This window comes from Phocoena phocoena, chromosome 10, assembly GCF_963924675.1.
Source record: "Phocoena phocoena chromosome 10, mPhoPho1.1, whole genome shotgun sequence".
Classification (NCBI taxonomy): Eukaryota; Metazoa; Chordata; class Mammalia; order Artiodactyla; family Phocoenidae; genus Phocoena; species Phocoena phocoena.
In genome coordinates, this window is record NC_089228.1 from 6,811,827 (window position 1) to 6,820,846 (window position 9,020).

Genomic DNA, 9,020 nt, shown 5'->3' on the forward strand with positions numbered 1-9,020 from the left:
AAACCTCGCAATCAATTTGACCTAACAGGCACTCATAGAATATTCTACCCAGCAACACTTAAACGCATTCATCTGGAACACTCATCGAGACACACTAATTTCTGGACCCTAAAACAAACTTTACCAAATCTAACAGAATTAAAATTATCTACAACATATTCTCACACTATAATGGAAGTAACCTAGAAACCAATAATAGAATACTTGCAAAATCCTCAAATATTTGGAAATTTAAGCAATACATCCAAATTACTCATGGGTGAAAAGAAAAATCACAATAAAAATACTTACCTATAGAGGAAAGGAGGAACAGAATGCAGGGGACAGGAATGGAAGATAATAGTCTCTGCATGTACCTTGTCTTATACCATTGACTTGGGAACCACGTAATGTTTAATAATTAACAAGTAAAGGGGAAAAAAATCCCTAAAAACTGAAAAAACAACTGGATGGAATGTTAGGTATATATCAAGCCCATGGCATAACCACACAGAGAAAATATTTAACTCATTTGACTGTATATTCATTCCTAAGACTGCGTTTAGTAGTTTTATGGTTTGTAGTAATTGTCGTAGTCTTATTTTGAAAGTATTATGTTGATACGGTAAGATACAGCAAGACAGAAGTAATTTTGTTAATGTAATTAGAAACCGAGATTTTTAAGATAAAGGAAGGAATTTAAGTATAAAACCGAAGAAGTGAAAGCACTGTGACCTTAAGCTTTACTTGGAAATAACAGCATTAACTCATGACCTATTTTTCTCCTTCTAAAAACTATGTTTTTATCATCTATGGACTGAAAAGGCCTAGAAGCAATACTAGTAGTTACCATCCAGACTGTGGTCTTTAAAAACTATTTCCCGGGGAGGGGGAAGGGTAAACTGTGACAAAGTGGAAAAGTGACATGGACATTTATACAATACCAAATGTAAAATCGATAGCTAGTGGGAAGCAGCCGCATGGCACAGGGAGATCAGCTTAATGCTTTGTGACCACCTAGAGGGGTGGGATAGGGAGGGTGGGAAGGAGGGAGACACAAGAGGGAAGAGATATGGGAACATATGTATATGTATAACTGATTCACTTTGTTATAAAGCAGAAACTAACACACCATTGTAAAGCAATTATACCCGATAAAGATGTAAAAAAGAAACTATTTCCCACTAAAAGAAACCAAAACTTCTTAAAGAAATGGCAAATTAAGGTCAGAAGCAGGGATGAGGCCAGGATTTCTTAATGAGACAGAAAGAAAACAAACTATTAAAAACGATAGGGTTGTGTCAAAAGCACACAGGAATAAACTCTGGAAGCATCAAAAAGAAAATAACTGTAATGGATTGAAACATTTATATTTTAAGAAAAAAATCCATGAGATTGGTTCAAGATGGCGGAGTAGAAGGATGTGAGCTCACTCCCTGTCGCGAGAGCACCGGAATCACAACTAACTGCTGAACAATCAAGGACAGGAAGACACTGGAACTCACCAAAAAAGATACCCCACATCCAAAGACAAAGGAGAAGCCGCAATGGGACAGGGGGAGGGGCACAATCACAATACGATCAAATCCCGTGACTGCTGGGTGGGTGACTCACAAACTGGAGAACACTTACACCACAGAAGTCCACACACTGGAGTGAAGGTTCTGAGCCCCACGTCACCTTTCCCGACCTGGGGTCCGGCAATGGGAGGAGGAATTCCTAGAGAACCAGACGCTGAAGGCTAGCAGGATTTGATTGCAGGACTTTGCCAGAACTGGGGGAAACAGAGACTCCCCTCTTGGAGGGCACACACAAAGTAGTGTGTGCATCGGGACCCAGGGGAAGGAGCAGTGACCCCATAGGAGACTGAACCAGACCTACTGGCCAGTGTTGGAGGGTCTCCTGCAGAGGCGAGGGGGGGGGGTGGCTGTGGCTCACCATGGGGACAAGGACACTAGCAGCAAAAGTTCTGGGAAGTGCTCCTTGGCCTGAGCCCTCCCAGAGTCTGCCATTAGCCCCACCAAAGAGCTGGATAGGCTCCAGTGCTGTGTCGCCTCAGGCCAAACAACCAACAGGGAGGAAACCCAGCCCCACCCATTAGCAGACAAGCGGATTAAACTTTTACTGAGCTCTGCCCACCAGACCAACACCCAGCTCTACCCACCCCCATTCCCTCCCATCAGGAAGCTTGCACAAGCCTCTTAGATATACTCATCCACCAGAGGGCAGACAGCAGAAACAAGAAGAACCACAGTTCTGTAGCCTGTGGAAGGAAAACCACATTCACAGAAAGATAGAAAAACGGAAAGGCAAAGGACTTTGTACCAGATGAAAGAACAAGATAAAACCCCAGAAAAACAACTAAATGAAGTCGAGACAGCCAACCTTCCAGAAAAAGACTGCAGAACAAGAGTGAAGATTATCCAGGACCTCGAAAAAAGAATGAAGGCAAAGATCGAAAAGATGCAAGAATTGTTTAGCAAAGACCTAGAAGAATTAAGGAACAAACAGAGATGAACAATACAATAACTGAAATGGAAAATATACTAGAAGGACTCAATAGCAGAATAACTGAGGCAGAAGAATGAATAAGTGACCTGGAAGACAGAATGGTGGAATTCACTGCTGTGGAACAGAATAAAGAAAAAAGAAATGAAAACAAATTAAGACAGCCTAAGAGACCTCTGGGACAACATTAAACACAACAACATTCGCACTGTAGGGCTTTCAGAAGGAGAAGAGAGAGAGAAAGGACCCAAGAAAATATTTGAAGAGATTATAGTTGAAAACTTTCCTAACATGGGAAAGGAAATAGCCATCCAAGTCCAGGAAGCACAGAGTCCCAGGCAGGACAAACCCAAGGGGAAACATGCCAAGACACAGAGTAATCAAATTGACAAAACTTAAAGACAAAGAAAAATTATTCAAAGCAGCAAGAGAAAAACGACAAATAACATACAAGGGAACTCCCATAAGGTTAAGAGCTGATTTCTCAGCAGAAACTCTACAAGCCAGAAGGGAATGGCACGATATAATTAAAGTGATGAAAGGGAACAACCTACAACCAACATTACTCTACCCAGCAAGTATCTCATTCAGATTCAACAGAGAAATCAAAAGCTTTACAGACCTGCAAAAGCTAAGAGAATTCAGTGCCACCAAACCAGCTCAACAGCAAATGCTAAAGGAACTTCTCTAAGTGGGAAACACAAGAGAAGAAAAGGACCTATAAAAACAAACCCACAACAATTAAGGAAATGGTCATGGGAACATACATATGGATAATTACCTTAAACATGAATGGATTAAATGCTCCTACCAAAAGACACAGGCTGACTGAATGGTTACAAAAACAAGACCCATGTATGCTGCCTACAAGAGACCCACTTCACACCTAGGGACACGTACAGACTGACAGTGAGGGGATGGAAAAAGATATTCCATGCAAATGGAAATCAAAAGAAAGCTGGAGTAGCAATACTCATATTAGATAAAAAAGACTTCAAAATAAAGAATGTTACTAGAGACAAGGAAGGACAGTACATCATGATCAAGGGATCAATCCAAGAAGAAGATATAATAATTATAAATATATATGCACCCAACATAGGAACACCTCAATACATAAGGCAACTGCTAACAGCTATAAAAGAGGAAATTGACACTAACATGATAATAGTGGGGGACTTTAACACCGCACTTACACCAATGGACAGATGATCCAGACAGAAAATTAATAAGGAAACACAAGCTTTAAATGACACAAAAGACCAGACAGATTTCATTCATATTTATAGGACATTCCATCCAAAAACAGATTACATTTCTTCTCAAGTGCACATGGAACGTTCTCCAGGATACATCACATCTTGGGTCACACATCAAGCCTTGGTAATTTTAAGAAAACTGAAATCATATCAAGCATCTTTTCCAACCTCAATACTATGAGATTAGAACTCAATTACAGGGGGAAAAAAACGTAAAAAAACACAAACACATGGAGGCTGAACAACACGTTACTAAATAACCAAGACATCACTGAAGAAATCAAAGAGGAAATCAAAAAATACCTAGAGACAAATCACAATGAAAACACATGGGATGCAGCAAAAGCAGTTCGCAGAGGGAAGTTTATAGCAATACAAGCCGACCTCAAGAAACAAGAAAAATCTCAAATAAACAATCTAACCCTACAACTAAAGGAACCAGAGAAAGAAGAACAAACAAAACCCAAAGTCAGTAGAAGGAAAGAAATCATAAAGACCAGAGCAGAAATAAATGACATAGAAACAAAGAAAACATTAGCAAAGATCAATAAAACTGAAAGCTGGTTCTTTGACAAGATAAACAAAATTGATACACCTTTAACCAGACTCCTCAGGAAATAGAGGGAGAGGACTCCAATCAATAAAATTAGAAATGAAAAAGGAGAAGTTACAACAGACACCACAGAAATACAAAGCATCATAAGAGGCTACTACAAGCAACTCTAAGTGAATAAAATGGACAACCTGGAAGAAGTGGACAAATTCTAAGGAAGGTATAACCTTCCAAGCCTGAACCAGGAAGATACAGAAAAGATGAACAGACCAGTCACAAGTAAGGAAATTGAAACTGTGATTAAAAATGTTCCAACAAAAAAAGTCAAGGACCAGATGGCTTCACAGGTGAATTCTATAAAACATTTAGAGAAGAGCTAACACCCATCCTTCTCAAACTCTTCCCAAAAATTGCAGAGGAAGGAACCCTCCCAAACTCATTCTGAGTCCACCATCACCCTGATACCAAAACCAGACAAAGATACTACAAAAAAAGAAAATTACAGACCAATATCACTGATGAATATAGATGCAAAAATCCTCAACAAAATACTAGCAAACAGAATCCAACAACACATTAAGCGGGTCATACGCCATGATCAAGTGGGGTTTATGCCAGGGATGAAAGGATTCTTCAATATATGCAAATCAATCAACGTGATACACCATATTAACAAATTGAAGAAGAAAAACATATGATCATCTCAATAGATGCAGAAGAAAAAGCTTTTGAAAAACTCAACACCCATTTATGATAAAAACTCTCCAGAAAGTGGGCAACGAGGAAACCGACCTCAACATAATCAAGCCCATTTACGACACAACAAACATCATTCTCAATGGTGAAAAACTGAAAGCATTTACTCTAAGATCAGGAACAAGACAAGGATGTCCACTCTCACCACTATTAGCATAATTTTGGAAGCCCTAGCCACGGCAATCAGGGAAGAAAAAGAAATAAAAAGAATACAAATTGGAAAAGAGGTAAAACTGTGACTGTCTGCAGATGACATCATACTATACATAATCTTAAAGATGCCACCAGAAAACTACTAGTGCTCATCAATGAATTTGGTAAAGTTGCAGGATACAAAAGTAATGCACAGAAATCTCTCTCATTCCTAGACACTAGCAATGCAAGACCAGAAAGAGAAATTAAGGAAACAATCCCATTCACCACTGCAACAAAAAAAATAAAATACCTAGGAATAAACCTACCTAAGGAGGTAAAAGACCTGTACTCAGAAAACTGTAAGACACTGATGAAAGAAATCAAAGACGACACAAGCAGATGGACAGATTATACCATGTTCTTGGATTGGAAGAATCAATACTGTGAAAATTACTATACTACCCAAAGCAATCTACAGATTCAATGCAATCCTTTTCAAATTACCAGTGGCATTTTTTTACAGAACTAGAACAAAAAAATCTTAAAATGTGTATGGAGACACAAAAGACCCTGAATAGCCAAAGCAATCTTAAGGGAAGAAAACGGAGCTGGAGGCATCAGACTCCCTGACTTCAGACTATACTACAAAGCTACAGTAATCAAGAAAATATGCTACTGGCACAAAGACAAAAATATAGATCAATGGAAAAGGATAGAAAGCCCAGAGATAAACCCACACAGCTATGGTCAACTAATCTATGATAAACGAGGCAAAGATATACAATGGAGAAAAGACAGTCTCTTCAATAACTGGTTTGGGAAAACTGGACAGCTACATGTAAAAGAATGAAATCAGGGCCTCCCTGGTGGTGAAGTCGTTGGGAGTCCGCCTGCCGATGCAGGGGACACAGGTTCATGCCCTGATCCAGGAGGATCCCACATGCCGCAGAGCGGCTGGGCCCGTGAGCCATGGCCACTGAGCCTGCGCGTCCGGAGCCTGTGCTCCGCGACGGGAGAGGCCGCAGCAGTGAGAGGCCCGCGTACCACACACACACAAAAAAAAGAATGAAATCAGAACACTCCCTGACACCATACACAAAAATAAACTCAAAATGGATGACAGACCTAACTGTAAGACCAGACACCATAAAACTCTTAGAGGAAAACATAGGAAGAACACTCTTTGACATAAATCACAGCAAGATCTTTTTTGACCCACCTCCTAGAGAAATGGAAATAAAAACAAAAATAAACAAATAGGACCTAATGAAACTTCAAAGCTTTTGCAAAGCAAATGAAACTACAAACAAAACCAAAAGACAACCCTCAGAATGGGAGAAAATATTTGCAAACGAACCAACAGACAAAGGATTAATCTCCAAAATATATAAACAGGTCATGCAGCTCAATATTAAAAAAATAAACAGGGCTTCCGTGGTGGCGCAGTGGTTGAGAGTCCGCCTACCGATGCAGGGGACACAGGTCCGTGCCCCAGTCCGGGAAGATCCCACATGCCGCGGAGCGGCTGGGCCCATGACCAATGGCCGCTGAGCCTGCGCGTCCGGAGCCTGTGCTCCACAATCAAAACCCAGTCAAAAAATGAGCAGACCTAAATAGACATTTCTCCATAGAAGACATACAGATGGCCAAGAAGTATATGAAAAGGTGCTCAACATCACTAATTATTAGAGAAATGCAAATCAAAACTACAATGAGGTTATCACCTCACACCAGTTAGAATGGGTATTATCAGACAATCTACAAACAACAAATGCTGGACAGGGTGTGGACTAAAGGGAACCCTCTCGCACTGTTGGTGTGAATGTAAATTGATACAGCCACTATGGAGAACAGTATGGAGGGTCCTTAGAAAACTAAAACTAGAATTACCATATGACCCAGCAATCCCACTCCTGGGCAGATAACCAGAGAAAACAGTAATTCAAAATGACACACGCACCCCAATGTTCATTGCAGCACTATTTACATTAGCCAGGACATGGAAGCAACCTAAATGCCCATCGACAGGTGAATAGATAAAGAAGATGTGGTGCATATATACAATGGAATATTAGCCAGAAAAAGGAATGAAATTGGGTCATTTGTAGAGACGTGGATGGATCTAGAGACTGTCCTTATTTTGAACATTAGTAAGTAGAAAAAAATGATGTATTTTTCTTGCCTTTCCTGTACAAACTGGATATCAAGGTGATAAAATAATTGAAGGAAAAAATGGTAATAAATGTAGAAAGGAACAATAGAAAAAGAATCAGGTTGAGGTAAGGGGGTCGTTGTAGGGTAAGAGAGTGTGTTTTATCAGTTAAAGTTACACACTGAAGATTTTAAGGCTGCAATTACATGATTGCTGAGGTTTGCTTTTAGAATATTCCTCCCAAAGGAAAAAGAGTATAGGGGATAAATACACGAAGCAAGATGTTAATAAATGTTGAAACTGATGATGAATGCTTGTGGAGACTCATTGTATTACTCTCTCTGCTTTCATTTTAAGGTTGAAATTTTCCAGAATAAGAAGTTCAAATATACATGGAGAGAGAGTTTATCTTACATATGGCCAAAATTTCTACTGGAAACATTATTTTATAATCAGAAAGGAAGTGCCTGAGATACTTGTTCAGTATCTGAGAAATACAGATTCTCACGCCCCACTGCAGACTTACTGGATCAGAATCCAAAGATGAGACATAAAAAAGGCTGCTTTCTTACCACTTCCCCTATGCATCCACTGCAGCCCAGCACAAACCTGCGCCCAGCGGTGAGATTAGATGACCCTACAGGCCTCATCCTGAGATCCAAGGGCGCTTAGCCATCCCTAGACTGCGCTACCTGTAGTTCTGAGAACAGTTTCAGCACAGTGGTTGGCGGGCGGTGCAGGGAGTCAAGCTACAGAGTGTGGAGGAGCCAGTACCCATAAGGGACAGGATACAGGGACAGGAACTTCTGCCTGGACACGGTACCATGAGGGCAAGAAGGCATCAATAGACCCTTCCAGGATTAGAGAGACCTGGGCATATTTTAACGCTGAGGGCAAAAGCTGGTGGAGAGAAAGACTGAAGACAGGAGACCAATACTGGGGGCTCCAGCCCCACAATGGCAGGAGAACAGGGAAGCCCCAGTGGGAGAGGTTGTGTTTGGAGCAGGAGGGATGAGACAGCACTGGGCTCCGGATGTGGAAGTTGTAAGAGTGACACCCATGATGATCTAGAGCTCGTCCAGTGCAGTAGCCGTGAGCCACAAGAGCTACTGAGCACTGGAAATGTGGCTGGTCTGAACTGAAACGTGCTGTGAGAATATAATACACAATGGATTTTGAAAATTTAGTAAAAAGAAAACCAGTGCCAAATATCTAAATCATTTATAACACTGATTACATGTCAAATTGATAGTATTTTGAATATATTACAGTATATTATTAAAATGGATTTTATCTGTTTCTTTTTCGTTTTTTAATGGGACTCCTAAGGAATTGGTAATGGCATGAATGGCATGATACTTCTAGTGATCCACGCTGTTCTACAAGTTATGGAAGCCAGAACGAGGAGAAAAAAATAAGCCCCGCCAAAGAGCCCTATCTATCTCAAAAAATGAAACCCGTTCCTATTACCCCAGAATCTGCCTCATTCAGACCAAGGTTTGGCCAAATTCATGAAAAAACTCCCTGATCAGCCAGCTACTTAACAGCACAAACAGCATGACTGTGGACTGTGTACACAATTTGTTCTCAGACACCACTGACATACAGCAGTTAATTCGGTGATGATGCGCCCTTATCTGCGGATGAGGCCGGGCCCTCAAGGCCCTGCTGTGGGAAG